General features: G+C 40.9%; 1 pseudogene across 1 annotated transcript in view; it reads right to left on the bottom strand.

The window, feature by feature from the left end:
• The window catches only part of LOC308338356 (sentrin-specific protease 2-like), a 176,811-nt pseudogene that overhangs the window by 24,328 nt on the left and 125,421 nt on the right, over positions 1 to 27,062 (bottom strand). The window contains exon 4 of the transcript in view: positions 11,830 to 11,980. The product of the transcript in view is annotated as a sentrin-specific protease 2-like (transcript). The remainder of the gene's footprint in view (positions 1 to 11,829; positions 11,981 to 27,062) is intronic.

Raw genomic sequence — 27,062 nt, 5'->3', positions numbered from 1 at the left:
GTGACTATTGGTTGTGGCTGCTGCCAAGAAATGTCACAGAAATATAAGATCCTCCAACATCAGCATTCCAGGGCTCACTGTCCAGCTCCATGGGTTGAGAAGCAGGTTTAGGGGGAAGGGAGGCTTCTTGCTTCTAGCAAGGCTGCAGTGGAGGCTTTAGAGACAACAGTCACCTAGTAGGACAGTGATCCAGTCTTCCGAAAGACATTTCTGGAAACACAATTTCTTCCTTTGACCTCAATAGGTTTCTTCCTTTAACCTCAATAATCATTATCTAACCATCTATAGTTGTGTAGGAAACCTCTTTCTGCTTCAAATACATAGAGTGGTATTCCTCATAATAGTAGATTTAACTGACTATGAGGGAAGAGTTTATGCCACGAAGAGCTTATGGCTCAGAAACACAATTTCAAGAGCATTAGATATTAGATGACTTTCTTTATTATCATCTCTGGGTCATTTCCTTGTGGAAGTTTTCATCGGCTACTTCACACTACACCAAAACCCAGCCACATGCAATCTCAATCCTTTCCAGAATATTTCTAATTGGCCAAATTCATCCTAATTGCAGAGAAATCCACTCTCTTCATTTCCCAACACCAAACCCTGTTTTTAAGCCAATTTTGTATACCCAAGCCTACAGAGGTACAAAGCAGCTTAAAATAACTCACATGCCAGGACCCATTCTCTTATATGGCAACCATGCTTATCCACAACGTTTTCATCCATGAGGTAATGATAGTTGATGTAGAAGCCAATGTAACAAGGGCTTATATGTCACATGAGAAATTTAAGGCGTGACCATCATGGCGTTCTCGGGAAATACCAAGTTTCCTTCATGACACGAAAGGAGCACTACATACTTCCCAAAGGGGTATGACAGGGAGCAGAGTGAAAAGCCAGTGCCACCAGCCTGTTTTTTCTCTCTCCCTCTCACCCCCAGCCCCCAGCTACAGAAATCAATCCTGCCTGGGCTCTTTCAATCTGAATAAACAAGTCTTTTTTTTTTTTTTTTTTTTCCCAGCCAGTGTGATTTTTCCCAATTGTTATCTTGATTATTATGTTTCCTTCTACCGGTTCCTTTCTCTTCTTTGTAGGATCCGTAATCTCCGCATTTTACAATGCCCGATGCTGTGCCCCAGATCTCTTAGCTCTCTGCTCATGATTTGATTCTCTCTGTGTTTTCGCTGTTCTGAATGTGTCTTCCACTTGACCCCTCCAGGCTGATCTCAGTGGTGACTGATCTCTCCTTCATTCATCCACTCAGTTTCTAAATTTTAAATTTATCAGATGTTTAACTTTCAGGAAGTCTTTATAAAGCTATAGTAGAATCTTGAGTCTTTTAAGAAGCATTTTGTTGTGGTCATTCTTATAGCCATCTGTCTCCTCTAACAGTTTTATCATCGTGCTAGAAGCTTTCCCATTCTGATTCTCCTCTCTCCTTAACTTTCTCTTCCCTCTCCCTTCCTCTTTAGATTCTCTTCCCTTCCTTTCCCTTCTCTTCCCTTCCCATTCCTCTCCTTTCCTTTCCTCTTTTCCTCTCTTTCTCTCTCTCTCCCTCTCTCTCCCTCCACTCTCTCCCTCTCTCTCCTTCCACTCTCTCTCCCTCTCTCTCCCTCCGCTGTCTCTCCTTCCACTCTCTCTCCCCTCTCACTTCTTCTCTCCCTCCTCAGGCTTGTTTTAGCTCAAAGACACTGCTGGGTCCCCTTAGATTGTGATTATTTCCTCTGCATACGCATGAGTCTATTTATATACCAAGCTAATAGGGTACCTGGGAGTGATGGAAAACCACAAGAGGCAGGAAGTACTGCTGTTCACAGACAGAGATGTGAGAAATGGAAACTCTTCAGTCCCCTCTGCAAACATCAGGCAGAAGCTGGACTGGGGCTCTCTTAGGCAGAGGGAGGATCCCTCTGAAGCCTTTACAACCAGCAGGTCCACCTGGAATGACATGCATAGGCCAGCAAGGCTTTTCTTCTTGGGGATGCACAGATCTCGAGGCCCAATGTCTCTCCAGGAAAAAGAGTTCAGCTTCTCAGCACAGATCAACTTCCAGGAAAAGACTGAGAATCATCCTAAACTTCCAGCCCATGTCAGGGTCGAGGATTTCATGCATATCCTCTAGTCCAAGCACCTGTTTCTCTATGAAAACATGGCCAGCAGTTGGATTAGAGTTGAAAGTAAATGTTAGGGCAACAGGGAGGCACCAGGTCACCATAGCATCAGAATTCTGATAACTGTGAGGCCGATGGAAAAGATAAAAACAAAGGAGACAGACAAGATCGATGGAAACAGCCAGTATTATTTGCTTTCGCCTTATCACTTTCCACAAAAGATTTAATATGACTTACGGCAGAACCCATGCAATAAACCAGCAAAATGTAAACAGAGATGAAAAATAAGAACCAAGCAAAATATAATTTAGAAGATATCTAGACAAGAAAAGAAAAAATAAAATAAGTAACTTTTATCTGAGTCCAATTAATGGCCAGACTATCCAGGAGGTTGCCTGGGATGCTGATTTCTAATGGATTCTAGAGCATCACTGGGATTAATTCACACAGTGTAATTGGTCTCACTACCATTAAAGTAGAGAGAATCAAGTCAAAACTAAAAACACCCTTTACCACATTACTTTATCTTTTGAGTAATTTATCCCTACCCTTATATGATTTCAGTAAGTTCGATGTCAACATAGTGAGCTGAGTTTCTAAAACCAAATAAAGTCAGACATAGGTCTGCTTCTGGGGAATGAATAATTTAGCCAATGAAACGGGAAACCTGTACGACGTCTTCTAAGAAAGTGTCCTGGAACTCTACACTTCTATAACGTCTATAAGTTAGAAAATTATGAGAGAGATTGAAGGATTAAAAAGCAGATAAAATAGCAAAGAGTGTGACAAATATTTTGGTTGGTATTAATGAATGAATACATGTCTCTGTCCATCTAACTTCCTAGAAAACATTTTTCTTACCACCTCCACTACATAAAAGTTTCAAAATATATTTTTAAAGTTTCCATCTGGAAAGGCATCAAGGGATCAAACCTGCCTCTCCCTCTTCCCTGTTGTGCAGCCCATGCAGTAACATGCCTTGTTGAGTACGTTTTCTCACCCTGTTCTACCTTTTACAGAAGCCAGAATCTTGACTACAATAACCAGGTATGATCTACCTAGTTCAAGCACATGTCTATGGAAATATGTAGGATGACTTTTAAATTCATATCACTTGAAGAATAATAGTGGTTTCTTTGAGGACTACTAAACAGAGGAAATCCTCTACATTCAGATACACTTATGCTGTACATGAACATATACAACTTTCTTTAAATAACTCAACAGTGTCATCCTTGAGGCTAACCAAACTTCCTTCTTAGTCATGAATTACTCTTCCTTACCCAACCCACCAAGAAAAATTCTGTTTTGGTCCGATTTGGATTTATCTTCTTAAAAATTCTGGTGGTAACCTTGTTATTTGAGCCTGTAATATTTTGACCATATTATTCTGAGATGCCGCAAAGGTACAAGGTTCATGGAAATGACCAAATCTATAATAATTGCTTTTGTTGGATGATGACTTCCTCCCATAGGCTGTGTATTCAGTGCCATTTTTTTTTTCTCCAAACTCAGCTCTAAGCTCTGTATCTTTTTTTACTATTGTGATTATCCTTCTATACTTCTGTTCTCTACCTGGATGTGGAACCAAGAACATGTATGGTAGGAAGAGACACATCCCTGTTGGGGTCCAAGAAGGAAACAGCTAACCCCAGGTAGTTGGCACAGAACACGTGCCATATTACTACCTGGGAAACATATTTAAGAAGCCCCCCCCCCCCGCCACAATGTCTCAGAGTTGTTAAATAACTGAATACCTCAAATCATACGGGCTGCATTCCAATCCTCAGATATTAATGTTATTTCATATTTATAGAAAAATATCTAAAGTGCTTTCTCACAGGCTCCCTCAATTGATGGCTGACACAACCCCAGGAAGCAGGTAAATAAGACCTAATTATCCTCATTTTATAGCTGAGGAAGCATAGAGTCTTAAATCTATAAGTCAGGACAAAAATCACCAACCATAAAGCCACACAGATATATGTTGTAATTCCAGAGCGCTCACTCACAGAAGTTCTTCATCTTTCCATTCATCACAGCCTCCTCCACACTCGTAAACCAGTTGTGAAGATGAAGTGAGATATTGTATAAAGAAAAAGTACTGGTGGGATCCTCGCATTTTACTACTGGATGCGCATTAAATAACATTTCTCTCCCCTTTCCCTTCCCTCAGAGATGTGGGTCTGACCATCCGGCCAATAAATGGCAGAGTTCAGAAGACAACCTAGCTTCTGACTCCTGACCGAGCGGAAAAGTATTAGCTCAGGGGCCACAATTCTCCTCTGTACTCATACTTTACAGCTTGTCCATACCATGAGAAAATGGCTGCCGCAGAAAGACAGGGGGCAGATCCACATTCTGTCCAGCCTGACACTTACACAATTTGGAAGTTCCTTCTTTAAGAAAAGAATTCAAAATTGAGAATATAAGATTGAGTGTAACAGGGATATTTAGTTAGAACAAATAAAGACACAGCAAATTATAAAATTTTTAAAGCTGACTAAAAACAAAAACATTCCAGGGGCACCTGGGTACCTCAGTCAGTGAAGTGCCCAACTCTTGATTTTGGCTCAGGTCATGATCTCAGGGTTGTGAGATCAAACCCTGCATCCGGCTCTGTGCTCTCAGCTCAGAGTCTGCTGGAAATTCTCTCTCTCCCTCTCCCTCTGCCCCTTCTGCCTCTCATGCTCTAAATAAATAAATAAATTCTTCAAAATATTAAAACATTACAAAACCCTGAAAAATAATATATTTATCATCTCATTCCAGAAATACCTCTCTACACTACCTTGTCCTACTTTTTTCTTTTCTTTTTTTTTTTTTTTTTTTGCTGCATTCTTTTTGATCACCTCTTCATGCAACAATTTTGAAACATTACCTAAATACAGAGACTAGCAGAATAAGTCAGTCTTTCTTTGAGCATCGTCGACTGTTTTACTTTATGGAAGACATTTTTATCTGGAACTGCCAAACTTTACTAAGGTAAGACATTCCATCTCATGTGCTGGAATGTGCAAAATGTGCAACCTTGCTGTTAGTCCTATTGCTTTCGATTTATGCTCTATAAACACAGGAATTTCTATAGATTCTATTGCATATAACTCTCATAAAAAAAAAAAGATGGAGTGTTATTGACTAGAAAGAACAGCTTTAGTTAGGTGTCATTGTGAACCCCCATTTACAATTTTCTGCATCTGAAGGACCATTGGGAGAATTTTCCAGAGTAGTTTCAGGCTCCATATATTCCAAGCTTTGTTTTACCCCTTTTCCTACATATTTCTGGAGCTGGTTTATTGCATACTACTGTACTTTTAAGTCAAGATGCCAGACACATCATACAGTAGGCATGGTTTGGTTAGCTTATGCATACGCCAGGGTGATGAGCAATCACATAGGTATGTTCTCAGATGACAGCAAACTATGCAAAGTAGCTCATAAATTCCCCTCATCAGATCCCCCCCAAAAATGCATGCTCTGACCCCACACACCAGGAGAGAACTCTGGAGGGGGAACAAGTAGTCTTAACTGATTGCTGTCAAAACACCTTTTGTTTTCAAATTTTACAAAACATATGATCATTAGAACTCATTGCTAGGGCCACCCGGGTGATGCAGTGGGTTAAGCGTCCAACTCTTGGTTTTCGCTCAGGTCGTGATCTTATGGTCATGAGTTCGAGCCCCGCATCAGGCTCCATGCTTAGCTCTGCTCAAGATTCTCTCCCTCTGCCCCTCCCAGTCATGCGCTCTCTCTCTCTCTCTCTCTTGCTCTCTCTCTGAAATAAATTGAAAGAAAGAAAGAGAGAGAGAGAGAGAGGGAGGGAAGGAAGGAAGGAAGGAAGGAAGACAGACAGAAAAGAAAAAGAACTCATTTCTAGGGCCCCAGAGAGAGCTAGTGTAGAGGAGAGGGGCATGCTAGCTTTACTGCAGGGAAATCCACTCCTGGAGGGACCTATTCCAAAGCACATTCAGGGAGCCAACTTAATGAGACGTCTCAGTTTTTTATTATAAGGGGAAAACATTTCTAGGACCTCTGGCAATTTAAAAGGATACGTTAATTCCCCACAAAGACTCCCTTTACCCCACTTTCAATTAATGTATTTTCTTTGACCACTCTTGCTGTTTTGAAAACCTGAGGAGTATCTAAGCAAAGAAAAGCAAAGGACTGCTAGATGGGAAGAAAGAATGTCTAGGTATTGGTTGCTCACTCCAAGACGTTTGACACTTGAGAATATTTTGTAACATTTTAGCTATAACCACCACCTTGATCTGCCCATGTTGTATTACCATTTCAGATTCACTTTAACCCCGAAAACTCCAAGCCGAAAAGCTTCCGCGGCAACTAACCACGGGTGGTTTCTGTGCTGGCTTGTTTTCATATCACCACGGACCTTTGAACAGTCACTGAGCTAATTCGATTTTCAGGCCCATTAATCTGGAACTTCCAATCAAAGGAGAGATGATGCACCTCCTGGATAGGTTTGCAGAGCAACAGCAACTGTGGCGACAGCATCTTAAAACTCCCTGAGCTGCCTCCAGATCAGAGTGCGTGCCCTTTCCCTGAGCCCCTGACCTACACATGGATGGCTGCTGGAATGCCCCAGCGAAGGGGAGGGAGGCAATGGATGCTTCTGCTTGGCACGTCTTCACTGTTTGTCATCAATACTAACAAGCCTGGCCTTCCGGCCCAGTGAAATGGACAGCACTTGGCTTTGGAAACCCCATGTCTTCCACCCTGAGTCTTTGGTTTTGACCGCTTGGCTTCCCTTAGTGTCCAGAATTCTCTTCCTTTACTGCCTTTCTCCCTCTAGTAGCCTGGTTTTCAGGAAGATAGCTGATAGCTGATCTAAAACAAAAGCAAAATGCCTACACTCAGCTATCTCAGGTGCAAATGGGCACATCTTAGTGTCCCACCGACAGCGCTGATCAACCCTGATGCCCATTAAAGTTACCGAGGGGCTTTAACAAACACCAGTACTTGGGCCCTAACCCAGACTAATAAGAGCAGACACTCCGGGGTCGGGTCCAAGCATGGCGATGTTTTTAGCACCACCCCAGGTGAATCTATAGGGTTATTTTGTGTTCAGAGGGAAAGGAAACATAAGGGGAAATCTGAAACTCCATTTGTGGAATTTCAGGCATCAGAAAGCAGGGAAAGTAATTTAGGGAGCAGATGGCAGAGGGCTTTTCCAACAGCCTTAAAATCCCTTCAGTAGTCGATTTACTTCCCCTATTCCTAGATAGAGCCTGCTATAAAAAAATACTGTACCTATAGCAACCAAATGAGAATTAAACCGACCCACTGAAGTGCCAATATCTGATAACAACCCAGTCCCACAACATCTGTAAAAAGTTGCTTTCCCATTTCAACTATGGATTTTACCAACTATGTTGTGCACATCACAAATACTGACACCAGATGTCATTCTAAAACAGAAACGTTTCTTTCTCTGCCAGTGTTGTTTATTAACAAACATTACGTGAGCACCTGCTGTGGAGACATGCACAGGAAGCGATTAGGAGATTAGGAAGTATTGGCAGAAATAATCCCTCTTTAGCTATAAAATCCTATGATTCCAAGGTAAATCTCTTCTCTGAATGTTGAACACTTTAGAACGATCTCTTATGAGATGGGATTCTGGAGGCATCAAAGACCAAATTATCTATCCAAATTGTCTCCTATCTGATCTGTCTGAAATTCCCATTTCTTCTCGTTGAGTCAATGTAGGTTTCACAGAACTAGTTTGGAAGAGGGGGCCTACGCTGTAGGACCTACTGATCCCTTGGCATATATACATCACCAAATCATCTGGAACAAATCTCTCAAGGTTTAGAACCCTGAGCTAGAATGTTCTGTAGAGGGAAAAAGGGACCAGGACAGCCCAAGACTCCACGAGACAGTGTGAACACCGCAGGCCTGGAAAGGACACAGACTCTCCAAAGAGAAGAGAAGAACTTCTGAGCATGGTCCCAGGGAGGACAGGAAACTGAGGTCAGAAGCATATGGACACCACAGGCTCCACCTACTTCCCAAGTGTCACCTCGAGCAGGCCGAGCCTCTGTGTATTCAGGACAACCTGTCACCGTTTGAATTTTTCTGCCTCTATGACCTTCACGTTACTTGACTTTTCTCCACCACTTTCTATCTGGCTTCATGCAACCTGACTCCTGCTTCTGCCTGCTCCTCGTTTCTACCTAATTCTACCTTTCACCAGCTGCCTCCACCACTGTCTTACCTCATATATATATAGATTAGGATGACATCCTTTTAAAGATTTTATTTATTTATTTGTCAGAGAGAGAGAGCATAAGCAGGGGGAGCAGCAGGTAGAGGAAGAAGCAGGCTTCCCACTGAGCAGGGAGTCCAACACGGGACTGGATCCCAGGACCCTGGGATCATGATCTAAGCCAAAGGCAAACGCTTAGCAGACTGAGCCACCCACGTGCCCAAGATGATGCCCTTTTAAAAGCAAGTTGAAAAGTGAAGCATGGGACATTGGGAAGCAGAGGAGAAGAAAGACAGGTGCCGGTCACAGGAACTGTATTTCTAAGACACTGCATATTTACTAATACATAGTAATGTTAGCAGTGAGCAGTAAATGTTCCCATTTCTAGGTATGTGCTCATCCCTACCTACCTTTCGTTCAATTCTTGTAGCACTCTCTCTCTAGAAAGAGAATGTTCAGAGCACATGTGAAAAACACAAAACCACCAGTCCGAATGGGAAAGATCTGAGTATGAGCTTCCCGCTAGTTAGTGGGCAAGACCTGAGTCCAAAATAATATTATTACTGTTTTTATGCAGAAATTCTGAAGTTAACATGATCTGTAGAATTATGGGATACAAATATAATGTATTTTTATGATGTTATTTTTGCCTGCTATCTCCTTTAAGAAAAAATAGCATTTTTAGACCAACTGCCTTTATATTGTATCATTATAACCACACACTAAGAAAATTTATTTATGTTCTGAAATATTCTGTACTTCAAGCCAAAAATATTAACTTATGCTTGCTTTTCATTCGCTACTTATAACCCATATAAAATAAAGTTACTTTGAATACATTGCAAAGTAGGTCTAGATTGGTAAAGCAAGCTGAATTCGGAAGTTCCCAATCAATGGCAAATGATATTGAGAGAGGTTCTAATGAATGGCCAATATGTTCTAAATATTAGGAAGACATAAACAAATATATTTCAAATGAATCAGACCCAAATTACTGGCTCTGATTTTCAAATTTAATTATAAATAGACAATTTTGTGACGATGTAATTGAGATTTACGGTTGCCCTAGGTTCAAAAAATTTTGCCATAAAAATCTTAGGTTTTTTTGCAGCAATAGCTTGCCAAATACAATGACAGTAATTAACTAAGAAAGAGTATGCTTTTGAGAATTTTCTTTTTTGATGGTATTTGAATTAGCCAAGGAAGATTAATGAAGTGAACAAAAAGAACTGTATTAAGAAAATGAATGTGGCAAAAACTAGAGTAGAAATATTATTAGAACCAATTTATAACTGCATGAAAATCACTGTTAATTTGCCTGTTATATCTCCTAGGTATTCAATGTTAGCAGAAATTGCAATGTCTGTGTATCTCTACTAGTGGATTTCAGCCATAAGAATGTAATAAATAAATAAATAAATAAATAGATAAATAAATAAATAAAAAGAAAAAGAAAAAAAATGTAATCAAGACATTTGGACAGTTACATCTTCATTGCCTTCTGTCACTTCATTTACACAATTGAGTCTTCTACCTAAGTAGAAGATATCCCCAAATCAAATAATGTCTATAATAAGTACTCTTCCTTCTACTTAGTTCTACCTCTCCAAGTGACCTAAAAAAAAAAAAAAAAAAAAAAAAAAAACCAAAAAACTACATTCATTACATCTGTATCTTTGCAGTAAATACCCAGCAGTGCAACTGCGGGGTCATAGACGAATGGATAAAGAAGATATGGTCAATATATGCAATGGAGTATTACACCTCCATCAGAAAGGATGAATACCCAACTTCTGTATCAACATGGATGGGACTGGAGGAGATTATGCTGAGTGAAATAAGTCAAGCAGAGAGAGTCAATTATCATATGGTTTCACTTACTTGTGGAGCATAAGGAATAACATGGAGGACATTGGGAGAAGGAAAGGAAAAGTGAATTGGGGGAAATCGGAGGGGGAGATGAAGCATGAGAGACTCTGGACTCTGAGAAACAAACTGAGGCTTTTGGAGGGGAGGGGGGTGGGGGTTGGGTGAGCCTGGTGGTGGGTATTGAGGAGGGCAGGTATTGCCTGGAGCACTGGGTGTGGTGCATAAACAATGAATCTTGGAACACTGAAAAAATTAAATTAAATTAAAAAATTAAAAAAAACCAAAAAATTTTTAAAAATCTTCATTCAGTAGTTAATAAATATAAGAGCCTTCCATAGTTTCCTATTGTATGTTGGCTCTACTCAGACTTCTGAGTTTGGGAGACACTATAAACAGAATAAAAGATAAAGAAGATTAGGGGAGAATACATCTATTGCCTTTAATGTGACCATCTTTATAGCTGCCTAGATGCCTGAAATACCAAAAAGATGACTATTTATTTATTCATTCATTCATTTAACACATTTACATTAAATGCTTACTCCATGCCAGGCACTATTTTTGGCACTAAAGACACAGGATGAAGAAAATGAGCAAAAATCCCTGCCTTCCTAGAGCTTACATCCTTGTGGAAATAGACTAAAAAATAAATAACATACTAAAATAATTAAATATTAATTGTTAAATGAGTGCTATGGAGAAAGACAAAATAAGCAAAGAGAATATCATGTTGGCAAATAGAGTTTCCAATTTTAAACAGAATGGCTAGGGTAGACCTTCTTGAGAAGGTAACATCTGAGTAAGGATCTGAAGGAGGGGAGGGACGTGAGCCATGCAGGGAACTGGAGGAAAAGGAAACAGCAAGTTCAAGGCTCCTGAAGTAGAAGTGTGCCTAGGGTGTTCGAGGAACAGCAAAGAGGCCAGTGATACCAGAAGGCAGAGACCAGTAGATGACATGAAGGTAGATCAGGTGGGGTAAAATCAGAAAGGATAGATTTAGTAGGGCCTATGAAGGGATTACAATGCTTTTCCACTTTGACTCTGTGTAAGATGGGAAGCCATTAGGAATTATAAACAGAGACGTGGCATAATTAGATCAATGTTTTCAAAGGAGTCACTTCAGTTGTTCAGCTGAGACTAGACTGCATGGAGCAAAAATGGAAGAAGGAGACCAACTAGAAGGGAGCTTAGCCTGGGTTTCCCCAAAAGCAATGCTTGAGACGATGGCTGCCCACAGATAGCTTATTTTGTAAAGTGACCCCAAAGGAGAGAACTGGGCACCTGAGAAGGGAACCAGAGCCAGTGAATGTCTTTACAAAGCTAGCTGCTGTGAGCAAGTGGGGTTCCATGCAGGGAAGCCTCAAAGCTGATACTCAGAACTGTCCACCCACAAGATGGAAGAGGGAGTTTTTTCCCACCAGCTCTCATTCCCCATTGATCAGGTGTTGTCCCACGGAGATGTAATTCTCTTTAACTTCCAGTTCTGAAAATGGAAGGCAAAAGAATGAGGAAGTTCCCATGGATATCACACTTAGGAGAGGCAAAGAGGCTCTGGAGGAAAGCAAGAGCTGAGAGAAGCTAGAGGTGATTTGAGGGGAGCTACCACCAGATCACACTTACAAGCAGCCAGGTGTGGAAGCAACGGCTGGAGTAAAAAGTTGGGTTGAGAGGCGATGAGGTAGGGCACAGGACTTTTTCCCACACAGAGAACGTCCGCAATAATCTACAATGGCCGTTTGAACAAGAGTGGTGGCGGTGGAGGGGTGACGATCTGTCAGGTTAGAGTACGTTTTTCAATGTAAGGCCAAAAACATTTTCTGACCAACTTAATGAGAAGTGTGAGGAAAAGAGAGTTTTGTGGGGTTTCTGTTAACGGAGTAGGAGGAAACTGCAAAACACTGAAACTTGGGAGAAACGTCGGGATCTTTGGTTTTGGATATGTTACATTTGATCTTCCTATCAGACAAAGTAGAAATCTTGACATATGATTCTGGAATTAAAGCACAGGGGGGAGATCCAAGCTGGAGCTATAAATTTTGAGGGTCCCAGCACATGCTCAGTATTTGAAACCATAAAATTGATGAAGATCACCAAGGATGTGAATATAGACAGAGAGAGAGAAGAGTTTCGAAACTGAGATGTGGAGCACTCTATCATTAAGACATGATGTAGAGGGAAAGAAACCAGCAAAAGAGATTGAGAAGAGAGCAATCACTGGTACAGGAGGAAACCCAGGAGACACTGTGCTAGAAGCCAAGTTGAGAAAGCATTTCAAGGAAGAATGAGGGATTAAGCTTATCAAATGCTGCTGACAGGCCAATGGACCCCTAAATTGAGCAGTGAAATGTCATTGATGACCATGACATGAAGTACCTGGGCCCAAAGCCTGGTTGGTTTGAATTCAAAAGACACAGAGGAAGATTTAGAGTTTTTGTGTCTGGAAAATCCTTTCAAAATGTTTTGTTGCAAGGGGAGCAGGAAGTCAGAGGGTAAGGTGAGCAAAGAAAGTTGTTCTTTAGATGGTAGAAATAATGACATTTGTATGTGGATGGGAATAATCCAGTTGAGTGGGAAAGTGATGGTCTGGAAGACAGAGAGGATAATTGCTCGAGCATTGTCTTGAGCAGGTGGGAGGGGATTAAGTCTAACACAGTGGCAGAGGTGTGGGTCTCACTTAGCTTGCAAAGCTCAGTTACACCAATGGGAAGAAAGGTAAAATCTGTGGGTAAAAGGCTGGTCCTAGGAGCTTGCTGACGTTCTTTCCCAGTTCCATTAATTTGAACAGTGACATAAAAAGCCAAGCATGGGGTCAGGAAAGAAGATGCTGGAGCTTTGAGGAAAGAAGAGAAGGTATATACATTTGACATTAAGGAAAATGAGACGTGAAGAGTAATTGCCAGGTGTTTTAGTCTACTTGGATGGCTAAAAGAGAATATGGTGGCTTATGAACAACGGAAATTTATTTCTCACAATCCTGGAGACTAGAAAATCCAAAGGGAGATGCCAGCAGATTCAGTGCCTGGTGAGGTTTACTTCCTGGTTCACAGACCGCATCTTTTCGCTGTGTCTTCAGATGGTAAAAGTGGTGAGAGAGCTCTGTGGGATCTCTTATATAATGGCACTAATCTCACCCATGAGAGCTTCACCCTTATGACCTAATCACCTCCTAAATATCCCCCCTCCTGAATACCATTACACTGAGAGTCACATTTAAACACAGGAATTTGGGGAGGGACATAAACATACATTCTATGGTATCAAGTAGCACTGAGGGACGATTAGAGGGTCAGGGTCATGAGTTTAAAATGATACCAGTTAACCTGGTGTCATTTTCTTCAGCAAGACCCAGGTCTCCAGGTAAGGACACAGCAGAGGCAGAGTTGGATTTAACCAGGGCTAGGGTTTAGCCAGTGACTCCAAAGACTATAAAAGAGTCAAGGAATTAGGAGTGTGTGCAAGAGAATGACTTTAGTAATTACCATGGAATTGGGCTGATATGGAAGGACACGAGGACATGAAATGTGAAGGAGTGAAAAGTGTTAGATCAATCATTGCAAGATCAACCCCAACTCTACTGCTTTATAGTGATTACAGCGACTATCTCCAAATCTAGGACCATTGTTTAGAATCTTGGGCTCCAGGAGCATTGTTTTTCATTTTTAATTTTAAAATAATTATTGACTCACAGAAAGTTGCAAAAGTAATCGTGCATACCCTTCACCTGTGTACCCTTCCACCAATGATGACATCGTTTATAACTGTCATAAAATACCCATGAGCATTCTCAGGATATCGGGTGCCTTGTAATCAAATTAAATTCAATGAAAGAGAGGACAAAAAAGAAGCAGCTCTCACTCAGTTGTCTTCATATACTTACTCTCTCTTTCATTTGCCTCCAGTGCATAGCCTTTGAACCAGGTGAACAGACCTGGGTCCAGACACACTTGGGATCAAATCCAAGCTCCACTTTTCATTGACTTTGGCATCCTAAGTCAGTTATATTGTGGTATAGGGCTGAAAAATTAAACCTCAGTATCACATGCTCCTTTTAAAATTTACATATCTGGTAAAATCAGGAGGGCCTCCAACAGCCTAAGCACAGGTTCCCCTCCCCATCTATTCCCGTACTAAGGTTGCCTAGCCTAAAGACCCTCCTTGCCAAAAAGGTTCTTGATTATCACGGTTCTTGATTATCCCTGAGTAGTGGTTTTCATTTCCCTATAAGCCCTTGGAATTATTCAAATCAGCTAAGCTATACACTCCCATAGGAACCAGGAGTCATTGCTGATTCTGTAAAGTCTAAATCCCACAGCCCCCCGATTGTTTACTCTGCTCCTGAGCACAAATCTGTGTGGTCCTGCAGAGTGTGCGGTGTGCCCCTTCCCTCCTTGAACTACTATTGACCTCAGCTGTCTTTTGCTTTCTGTCCCACCGTCCCAATAACTCTAGGACAGGAATCCCTCCCTTTCCAACAGGGTGAAGAGGAGGTTATAGTCCAACTTTCTAACAAAAATTTCTAAGAAATAATGAAACAATTATAGTTGTAAGGGAAGAACACAAATTGGGAAAATAAGTCCATGGAACTTCCTATGAAAAGAACCCAACTATAAACACACCCATATGTATACATGAAATCACCGCGTTGATCAAGATATAGGACATATCCAGCACGTAGTTGCAATTTTGATTTTCTTAAAGAATTTATTTATTTATTTGAGAGAGAGAGCAGGGGGAGGGGCAGAACGAGAGGGAGAAGCAGACTCCCCACTAAGCACAGAGTCCCATGTGGGACTCGATCCCAGGACCCCAGGATCATGACCTGAGCCAAAGTCAGATGCTTAACCAACTCAGTCACCCAGGTGCTCTGCAGTTTTGATTTCTGTTTCACCCAAGAGTCTTTTAAGATAGTGCCTTTTAATAGCAAGTTTTCTTCTGTTTATATTTTAGTTTTTAATGTCTACTCTCTTGCTGCATGTTAAATACTGTGGCTTGTACCATTTTGGGAGTTCAGAATTTATTTAGCTGTTTTTATTATATAATAATACATAGAAAAATATTATAAATGGTACTTAGTAGCTTGGAAACAAAGATATATTCTCTATCAGAAATAGAATTCTCTATATCCTGTGTGGTTGCACAGACGGATGTACATGTGTGTTTCTACAGGATTTAATTTGTATCCCCAATGGTTTTAATATCTGTTATATTTTTAATCAATTAAAAGTCCTTTTTCTTTTATAAAAATTAAAGAAGATATCTTAGAAATTTAAAAAAAAAATGCATCACCTCTCTCATCTTTTAATCTATAAAATGGGAACTCAACTACAACCCCTTGTCCCAAATCAAATAAACTATCTTACGCAGTCTCTTCATGAACAAATAATCCCTTCCTCTCCCTGAAGATGATGCCTCAGTTGCAGAGTGCAAGGGCCACTTTCTTCACAGTGATTCCCTCACCTTTCTTTGAACTCTTTCGACAGTTATAATATTTACTACGCAAATGGTACATACATTATCTTCTCATAAGTACCCATTTTCCCTGCCACTTCCAAATCTATAAGAGCAAAGTGTGTGTGTTTGCTTTTCAATGCCTCAAAACACTTTATTCGGTTTTGGAATCACAGTAGATGCTCAATAAATTAAAATAAGAGCTAACATTGATTGAGTGTTTACTGCAAGTCAGGCCCTGAGCTAAGAGTCCTACAATAACCTTCACAAAGGATGAAACAGTGTTTTCCTTATCCAAACATGGTGGCTTAAAGCAACAATTATTATTATACTTTATGATTCCGTGGGTCAGAAATCGAGGCAGAACTTAGCTGGGTGAAACTTCTACATGATGTAGACGAAAGTTGCTCAGTGGTATCTGGCTGACAGACGGACGGATCTGAAGGGCTCAAGATGGTCACAGTTTCATGTAGAGCACCTTGGTGGAGATGGGTGGAAACCTGGGCTCATCTGAGACTGTTAACCATAGTACTTCATGCACTGAGGATATTAAGACTTCTTACATGGATGTACAAAGCTCCAAGAGCAAGTGTTCCTATGAGCAAGATGGCAGCCACACAACCTTCATGAAATCACATGGTGTGACCTCACTTATTCTATTGTTCAAGCAGTCACAAGCCCACCCATTTCAAAAGCAGGGGACATAGACTCAATCGATGGATGGGAAGTATGCCATAGAATTTTTGGCCAGGTATTAAAGTCACTAAAGATATCATCCCCGCTCTAAAAAAAAAAGTAAATTTGGACTTACAGAGAAATTGAGTAACTTGCCTTAGGTCATGCAGCAAGACAACGGTGTTAACACCTGAAGAGGATGTCCATCAACTGCACCCCCAGGTAGGGACCCTGCCGTATCAGAATTACATGTTTAATTAAGATACTTAATGCTGGAATATTTTAACACTCTTCAAAGAACTCATAGCATATAAAGACAGAGCTGCTTCTTATAGCCTATATATTCCTTAAACAGATACAAGTCTCAGCATACAGTTTACAGTAGAGGGAAGATTTATCACTTTGCCAGAGCTAGCATATGGTTATGACACATTTATAGGAGTGATTGAAATGATTTGGAAAGATGGGTCTAAGCTGCGTCACAACACCCAAGATTATGAGGCCTCCTAAAAAGAAGACTGATTTAGAGGCATTATGGCTAATGCGGTTGCAGTTGAAAATTGCTCGGAATTTGCATAGACGTGCCTTGAAAGCAAAAAGCTGCCATAGCCTGACTTCTCTGGAAACTGTTTAATTAATATGTTGAATATTAGTTCATTTAATGCATGTCCTTATGGTCAAGGGGTGTGTGTGTGTGTGTGTGTGTGTGTGTGTGTGTGTGTACGTGTGTGCATGCTTGCATGGACATGCACGCATGTGCACATTCAAGTGTGTGTGCAAATGTATGTGTGTGTGTGTTTCTGGCAGGAGGTGTGGATAGGGGCTGGTAGAGACCAGTATTAACACATTATTCTGAACACATTACTTTGTACAAAAATGACCCTATCTGTGGAGAATTCTGGCAACATTAGTGACTAGCAGAGCAGCAACGGGGCAGTGGGAAAAATAGAGAAGATGGTGGCACTGAGAATTAGATTTCTGACATGAAATCGACTAAAGCATTAAAGGGCATGGGAATAAGGCAGCGTAATGCAGTAATGAGGCAGGAGAGCTCCTGCAGGCGAGGCTGGAACCCCAGATTGGACACGTCACACTGACTGCAATTTGAACCAACTGTCTAATGTCTCTGAGCCGCAGTTTCCTTACATGCAAAGCCGAGGGGATAACATGAGAGTAAAGCATTGCAGCCAAAATGATACAGACTGCACAGGACCGTGCCTAGAAATGGGTCTGGCACTTTGGGGGCACTTAATAAATGCTGTCTGATGATGGTGATTATCAGGAGACTGTAATTCTTCGTCTCCTCTGATCGAGTTCCACAGACGGCAGAAACACTGCCACCAAATTCCCTTTGTTATGTTAAGGGCATGTTAGCACAGGGCTTAGCCTATATTAAGAACGCTGTAACTATTGTGATATATAAGGAATGCAGGCGTGAATGAATAACAGGGACAGAAATGGAGAAGAGCCAAAAATAATGGGGTTAGGGAAGGCTGTGGCAATATCTCTAAGTGGTTAAGAACACGGGCTTTGAAGAGAGACACTCCTTGGAAGATCCGCTATGTCCATCAATAGCTGTGGGCCACTGGGAAGACCATAATACTCCCCTCCCGAGTTGCAGTGGTGGTTAAAGGAAGTATTGTACGTAAAGTGGCGTGCACAGTGTGTGCCCAGAGATCACACTCCAACACCCACTGCCGCCCTTGTTACTACTGTTAAAAATCCAGTAATGGACCCTTCCTTCCCCATTCCTTGAGTTTCTTCCCCGATAACTGCAAGTTCAATGCCTTTCTGCATACCGCCAATTAAACAGGAATTTGTTAGCTTTCATGTACATTGTGCAGATCTACCAATCTGGCTTTTTTCCTTTTCTGCTTTAAATGTTTCGGCTCTAGGTTCATGCTAGTTCTTTTGATTGCTTTAATGTCACATCTAATGTTTCTTTAACTTAAGGAAGATGCTCAGTGTCACAGGAGATTGAATATAAGCCTCACACTATAATTATCAAAGCGTGAGACTTTTAGCCAAAATAAAATGATTCACATCCTATTTCACCTCCTCCCAACAGTCGATAGGTATGCTCATTTGATTTAATTTTATTTTTGTTCTCTGTAATGGCTTACCTCTATTAATTATACACGAAGCACATTCCTCCCCAAACTAGTAAGCAGCTGCAGCATTTTGGTGTTTTCATCCCCGAATGTCCAGCTCACGATTGATTTTGTAATTCAAAGAGATGGTTACACGGTCCTCTGAGCTCTGTAATGAAATGTGTTTGTTGTATTTTGTGTTCTACCGAAACTTGACTCTTTCCATTATCTTTCTTTTTAAATTGCAAAAGCAATGCATGCTCTGGTCTACACATTGATTACTGAACCAAAGGGAGGTGTTCTCCCATGGTACTGTATTCCTTAAATCCACGCTATAGATTTTACGAGTTCCTTTCAAATGCGACGTCTGATTCAATCAATATCTAGTCTCTTTTCCCTCTTAATGAAAATACTGCAGTACTATCTTAAAGGAATATTGTAGAGAATCTTCTGTCTACGAATCTTCTGAAAATGAGTCCATGAATGGGAAATTTACAAAAGAAACATACAAGCAGCCAACCAACACAGGAAACAATGTTCATCTTACTATGTAAGGGAGAAAAGGATCTATGCATGTAGATCCTCCAACTGGGGCTCTCTAATCGGACTGACTGTACGCTGAGGAAGAGAAGAAGATCACACAAATGTACTGAATATATACGTTACATGACATAGGGCTCCTCATAAAATGAAGATCCAAAGAAATGGTTAACCCTGAGTGCTTTTATACTATGTTTGATGGAAAAAATCATGGCAAAATGTGATAGAACAAAGGGGTATGGGCCAAAGGTAATAAACTGGGCAAAACTTGAAAAGGCCGGCCCTTTCCAATTCCTCTAGGCGTCCCTCCCTCAGGCTTCAGAGATCACGATGCTGTTCCTTTCTTTCTTCAGGTACAGGGAGCACACCTCTCACAACAGGGTCTAAGGACCTGCTCTGGGGAGGGAGGGGAAACCGGAGAGTCCTTCCAGCACCTGCCATTTTCTCAGATTCCTTCAGCTTGGAATATCCAGCATGCCGTATTTTGGGACAGTGTGTTCTGAACCCCAACACAGCCTATAGTCTTACAAATAAGAATATAACCTGCAGCTATCTAGTGCTTTCTGTATACAAGTTCTGTTCTAGAAGAACCAGAATTGATTCATTAAATTCATTTAATAACCACCCTGTACAAAGACACCGCCCAGGTTCAAACACAGGTCAACTAGAGACCATCCTCTATAGCCTACAACACTGTGCTCAGAAGAAACATATATAAAGCAACATAAAATACTAAATTTCACTTACCAGATTAACCAAAGATTTTTGCCTAGGTGATGACTCAAGGATGATAACAATGTCGTGAAACAAGGTTCCTTATAATGTGATGTGAAAATACAGATCGGTACAACCTTTCTCTAAGCTAATTAAGTGCCCCAGTAAGTTTATATCCTTTCATCCATGAATTATGCTTCTAGAAATCTATACTTAAGAAAATACTGGGATGAATTGAAAACTCTATGGTGATGTTGGGGACTTCTGAGTCTGGCTGCTCAGATTGGGTTCTAGTTCCACCGACTGCCAGGAGTGTAGACTTGGAAGTTAGCCACCTTCTCTATGCCTGTTTCCCCTATTATAAAATGAACATCATCATATTACCCATCTCTAAGCTCTCCTGGAAGGATTCATGTCCTTAATACATGTAAAGTGGTAAGAAAGACCTGCCACACAGTTGATGCTATATAAATAGTAGCCATTATATACACTGCAGAATGACTTATAATGGGAAAAAATGATGAACTCCTAAATGCCTTAAAATTTATACACTGCAAAATGACTTATAACAGGAAAAATGGTGAACTCCTAAATGCCCTAAAATTTATAGTTACAAATACTGGCTCACGCTTAAATGTTACATTCTGTACAGTGAATGTACAGTGAAATAGTACATAGCCATTTAAAATATTTCCAAATATTTATTGAGAAAATAAGAAAATGCTTGTGAAATAGTACTATATGCAAAAAAAAGGAAACAAAATTTTAAACAGGGCAAAATTTAAATTACATATATAAATATGTTTGTGTGTTTATATGCACAAAAAAAATGTTGATAAAAATGCACCCAAATTTTTAAATCCTGGAAGTTTTTTTTGGTATAACATAGCTATGCACCACACTGAGCATGGAGCCTGATGCAGGGCTTGATCTCATGACCCTGAGATCATGACCAGAGTCAGAATCATGAGCCACCCTGGTGCCCTAAAAGTATTCTTGATATTGCAAAACTAATGCTTATGATCAAAAGCTCATTTCTCTACCTACAAGTTATAAAGAAAACTTACATTTGAGCTAACCTCTCTAGGACTGCCCACCACACACAGCATTGCAGGACTGTGTGCAGGCATTTCCTTTCTTCCTGAAGGGACAAAGAATCGGGTCATTACCTCTGAGTGAGGCAAGACAACAGGTACTTTAGACAGGGCCAATTTGTAGATTCCTCTGGTAAATCCCTTCACTTCGAGAATGATTTCGGCATAAAATCTGAGTGAGGAAGGGGCTTCTGGAAGCCATGCTGGTTTGTGTTATAAACCGAAAGCAGAAACAAGAAAAACAACGTGATGACCAAAACTGCCAATGCATTAATAAGGAAAAACAGCCAACATGTTAATAGAACTTGAATTTAACTTTTAAAAAAATGTATGCACTTGAAGATCCAACAAAACAGTACATTTGAAAGACAGATGGCTGTGAAAGCAGTGTCTTTAATTAAATATCCACTTTCTAATTCAGATTTCAGGACATTTCGTGGAATTTTAATGTCTTCTTAGAACACAATCACTTGAATTTGATAGTATTTCAGCCCTTATCACAAGAAGGACTGTCATTTCCTGTATGAAATACTATTCAGTTATAAAATGTTCTCTTCAATCTCTTGCAGATGATTTCCATTCCAACCTGGCCTCCTGTGTTTCACACTATTACTAACAGCATTCTGTAAATATCTTTCAAAGTCTTATACGAAGGTGGCAGAATGCAAATCCTGAAAAGCAATACAAACCTGCAAAATATAACTGGACTGTCAGGAAAAAAGAGTTGTTGGCAACATATACAGGAAATCCATTTTGCAATCAGCCTGGGTCTTATCAAGGTTCTGTTTGCTTTGCAAATACGGATGAAGTAGAAATCCGAGAGGTGGTTGAGGTTATTTACTAAGTAATCATCCAATGTTCTGGTGCTGAAGTATGTGGCATTAGTTAGAGTTAATAGAAAAGGAACTCCCACTACTCAACACACAGGCCTCTTTTATCTACAGATGATGAAAGAAGAAAACTCTGCTTTCGCTTATTTAATGTACCAATCAACCCAACCCAAAATAAACAGCAGGGCAATTGGTTTCTGTTTGTCTTTAGAATTTTTTTAGGAGCAGAGAGGCAAAGACATGAAAAATCTGATTACTCAATCTTGCCCACACAGATGGAGGGAAGACATTTGTAGTTTATAAAACAAAAACAAAACAAAACAAGCAACCCTGCACAGGTTTTGTAAGCAAAAAAAGGAGACGTGAGTATCTCCTCACCTAGAACTGTCCTTGAAGCTAGAATGGAAAAGAAAGGGACAACAGCCCAATTGGCCAGGGAGTTGCGAGCAAAGGGATCCTACTTGATCTCAAAAAATCCATCTCTGTCCAGCCTCTGGTCACCAGATCTGTAGACTAAAAAATCTGATTTGAAAAAAAAAAAAAAAAAAAAACTACTTAGCAGTTTTTTTTTTAATAACAATGATATACAAAGAGAACTAAAATTAACTATAAATCTCAACATTACTGTTGATCTCATATCCTTCCTCCGAAGATTTTCTCTATGCACAGATCCTTCTATGGACGATATGCTACCTCCATGTGCTAGATAGCCTCCAGGATTATGCCATAATTTTAGTTAAAATTTAATACATTCATTTCCTAGCCAAAGGTGTGGCCTCTGGAATGAGACAAACCTGGATTAAAATCCAATAGCATGGAGCAAAGCACTTAAACTCTCCACAGTTTACTTTCTGTGATGATAAAATGTATAAAATATCTTCTCAAGGATCAAGATTCCATGAGGATTTGGTAAAACAATGTACTTAAAGCCCTGAATACAAGATAGATATTAAGTTCTAAATTAATGGTAGTTATTTTTACTTCGTATGTGTTTTAAAATTAGCCATGTAAACAACTCAGGCATTCCTTTATGCTAATCTTTGGAAACTGGATTCAGGCATTCCGGTGTGTATCCTGACCAAAGATTGCTGGCACACACTTCTTCAGCATTCCCAGGCTCACTGGTTGACTCAGCCTCAAATCAGCCGCCTATTAGGAAATAATCTAAAAACAACCCATCATTTTAAGTACAGATAGCTAACAAATGGGTCTTTATTTGCAGATACCCCGTTTAGTAATGATAACTGCAGTGGGGTGGGGGGGGGGGATCCTCACTCTACATCCTACTGGCCAGATGCCCCCAAACCAATCACTTCACTTCACCTGGTCTCAGTTTACCCAGCTGCACAATAATAAGGAAAGCTTAGAACAGTGTTTAGCAGTACTAGGTAATTTGTAGTTAATATCAGCATTCATCCAGAGCGCTGTGTGGGATTCCTATCCAGAGAAACACTTATTATTTGAAGACTGTCTTTGTTCTGCCATAAGACTAAGAGCTAGGTGTACACAAATGGTTTCCATACTTGTCCTCTGTCATCCACAGCTTATCCATGAGGGCTCCTCTCCCAGTCTCGAGGCACATGGTGGCAGCCATTCCAGAGATTCCAAACAGAGGCACTAACACTATGAAGGAGAGGGGCGTTTCCTCCCATGAATATCCGTTTATTAGCAGAGCCCTCTTTGTCAGAGCTCTTTGTCAGAGCCCTCACCAGGCTGCCCCTCAGATCCCACTGGCCAGGGCTAGGTTGCACACTTAGGTCTAAATTAGTCACTGGCAGGAGGAATGACATCACCAAGAATGACCTGGACTAATAATGGCTCATCCCCCAGAATACGGGAGAGTGGAAAACTTGAAATTGAGGAGGGGGGGTGAGGGATCTTCCAAGCAAAGGAATTAAGGGATGGGGGAAGGAGGCAAGGAGAATGATTTTTATAGGTGATCCATGAAATCTAACACCAAGTCCTTTCTCAGTAATTTTTACCATATATTAAGCACATATGTATCCCAAATACTTGCTTTGTGTGCATTATAATTCTCTTAACAATCCACTCCAGTATGGCCTCTGTCCCCATTGCTCTGGTGAATGCTCTCATTAGCGTCACTTTTCTATCCTCATATTTACCCCTCAGCAGCAACAAATACAGTTAACCCCTCGCTGGATGTATCAAAATGTTCTCGTGTCTTCCCTCTCCCAGCTACTCCTCTTCCAACTCTTCCGCTGACTCCCTCTTGTCAATGTGGCATCTAGATGCGGGAGTGCCCCAGGGCTCATGCTGGACCATTTCTGTTCTCTGTTCATTCTTTCTCCTTGAGCCCTCTCTCCTAGCAAAGCTAGTGAGTCCCAAACTTGCGTCTCTAGCCCAGAGCTCTGCCCTAAGTTCCAGGTTGCATAGTCTACGGTTTACTCCTATATACATATCCGATATCTCTACTTGGATCCTAACATGCAACTTGAACTTAACATATCCAACATGGAACTCCTGGTTTCTTTGTCCAAACCAGCTTCTTCTCCTAGAGTCTTGCCTCATTTGATTGATTCTTCTTGTCAAACCAAAAACCTAGAACTACCCCAGCTATCTCCCTTGAGCCCCTCCTGCTCAACCTATCAGCAGGCTTTATCATTTCTACCTTCAAAATAAATCCCAAATCCATCTTTTTATCTCCATTTCCATTGCGACTTCTTCACTCGTCCCAGCTACCACCATCTTACCTAGAATACAGCTAAAGCTTCCTAATTGTTCTTCCTGCTATCATTCTTAACATCTGTGCCATAGTCCATTTTCTACAGAGCAGCTCACTTTTAAAAATACAGATCAAACCATGTAATTACACTTCTTACAGTCTCCGGTAATTTCCAGCGCACTTAGAAAATATCCAATCCTTACAATGGCTCAAACACATTAAGTGATTGGAACTTTGCCATCCTGTAAAGCCAGTCTTTTGTTTTTAAAATGCTCTGTCCTGGGGCACCTGGGTGGCTCAGTGGGTTAAAGCCTCTGACTTTGGCTCAGGTCATGATCTCAGGGTCCTGGGATTGACCCTCACATGGGGCTCTCTGCTCAGCGGGGAGCCTGCTTCCTCCTCTCTCCCTGCCTGCCTCTCTGGCTACTTGTAATCTCTACCAAATAAATAAATAAAAATCTAAAAAATAAATAAAATAAAATAAAATAAAATAAAATGTTCTGTCCTACTTCAGGGCCTTTGCGTTTTCTACTCCGCAGCGCAGAACACTCTTGCCCTCATCCCTCACAAGGCTAGTGCTGTTTTATCATTCAGGTCAGCCTTACCCTCAGGAAAGCCTGCCCTGATTACCCTGTCTGACGCAGGGCTGCCTCTATCTGCCAAGGCATTCTTACTGTATAACAATTAAGACTATCAGAACTGGCTTATTTGATTATTTATTGTCTGCCTTCCCCCACCAGAAGGCAAGCTTCATGAGGACAGGGACTGTGTATATCTTATTCAGCCCTGTATAACAACGGTTAGAATAGTGCCTAGCACAGAGTAGCTACTCAGTTTAACATTTAGGAAGTGAATAAATGATACTGTAGAAGTGAAATATTTTCCCCCAATGTGCAGATATTGAAAATGAGAATCAAAGAGGTTTAAAAAATGTTGTCCAGGGCGCCTGGGTGGCTCAGTGGGTTAAGCCTCTGCCTTCAGCTCGGGTCATGATCTCAGGGTCCTGGGATCGAGTCCCGCATCGGGCTCTCTGCTAGGCAGGGAGCCTGCTTCCTCCTCTCTTTCTCTCTGCCTGCCTCTCTGCCTACTTGTGTTCTCTCTCTGTCAAATGAATAAATAGAATATTAAAAAAAAAAAAATGTTGTCCAAGGTCACTCAGCCTGTTGCAGGCAAATCACATTTTAACACTGTAAGTGTCAAACGTAATAGGCATTCTTTCCAGGACACTAATGAAGGGTGGTTGGAAGGAAGGCAGGCAGGGATAAGGGGCACCCCACTAAGAGGAAACCACCCTTAAAGGATTTTACCCCACCCTGGAAGGAGCCCTCCACCCTTTCCCATGTGATAGATAGATGACAAAAACCTGATTCAGTGACAAGCGCAGCAAGGGTTAATCAGATTATAACAGCCCGCTAAGAAGTCCATAAAAACTCCCAGATCTACATGCCAAATCAGAACACCTCGCAGATCCCCTCCCTCTTCAGGAGCTTCGTAGTATGGCTCAATAAACTTACTATCAATAGCTCAATAAACTTGCTTTGCTGCCCCCACTCTTAGTCTGGTCCACCTCTCCATTAGCCGTGTTACCGAGGACCATGGACATCAGAGGCAAAGAAACCCTGTAACAACACCACTGAGAATTTAGATAACTTGTTTACATCCAACATTAACATTCTCTTCCAACTACTCTATTGTTTTGTTAATGCATTCAGTGTTAGAATACTGCTACATCGATCGCAACAGTTTACTACACCAACAGATAAGAGTTAGGACCTGGAACGTTGAGGTTAATGAACCTGCTGACACAAGAAATCCAGAACCGTGACTTAACAACCAAATGTTATGAAGAAGTAAATAGAGAAGAAATGCAATGGTGTTATACATCAAGGATCAGAGAAGACAGTAAGTCAAACTTTACAAAAACCCTGTAAATCACCATAAAATTTATGATTTTTTTTTAAGATTTTATTTATTTATTTGACAGACAGATCACAAGTAGGCGGAGAGGCAGGAGGAGAGAGAGAAGGGAAGAAGCAGGCTCCCTGCTGAGCAGAGACCCCGATGATGCGGGGCTCAATCCCAGGACCCTGGGATCATGACCTGAGCCGAAGGCAGAGGCTTTAACCCACTGAGCCACCCAGGTGCCCCAAAATTTATGATTTTTTAAAAGAAGGCCCAGCTTACACCCAAATTATGGGAATATTTTTCTTTTTTATAAATAACATTTTGATTTTATGAAGTATATTTTTATCTCCTTATGTCTGTAAAGTTCCTTTTATTTCTTCCAAAACTGGAGGGCTAGTTACAAAAATCAAATTCATCAACACACACATTTACCAAGCACATTCATCTCGGCTGAGGGCTGTGCCTGCTCTGGGACCAAAAGCCTGTGGTAATTTATGGACCTTTAAAGTCTTAGAAAGAAATATCAGTGGAAGTCAGCGCAAATCTGAAAGTCTAGAAGCTCATCCAGCACGGCCTCAAAGATCAGACAGAACCTTGGGGAAAACTAAAATTCACTAGCAACCCTGACCTATCAGAAGGAAGCTAATAATGTTGGGATCTCCTGGTCAACAGTCCTCTGGGTTTCCTTAAATCACTCAAAAATGTATTTCTGTCAGTCACTCAGCTGGGACTTAGAGAGGCACATGACTGAACTGGCTCTGTTCCCAGTTACTGATTCAAATGTGGTTTCATGGACAGCAAAATGCTCAGGGTGGTATCAGGCTCCAGCTCAAAATGAGAGGAAGGTCGACATTTTAACTCGCTACATTGCTTC

Source organism: Martes martes, assembly GCF_963455335.1.
Source record: "Martes martes genome assembly, chromosome: 2".
NCBI lineage: Eukaryota > Metazoa > Chordata > Mammalia > Carnivora > Mustelidae > Martes > Martes martes.
The sequence above is the reverse complement of the archived record's forward strand: the minus strand, read 5'-3'. Positions and strand labels throughout refer to the sequence as shown.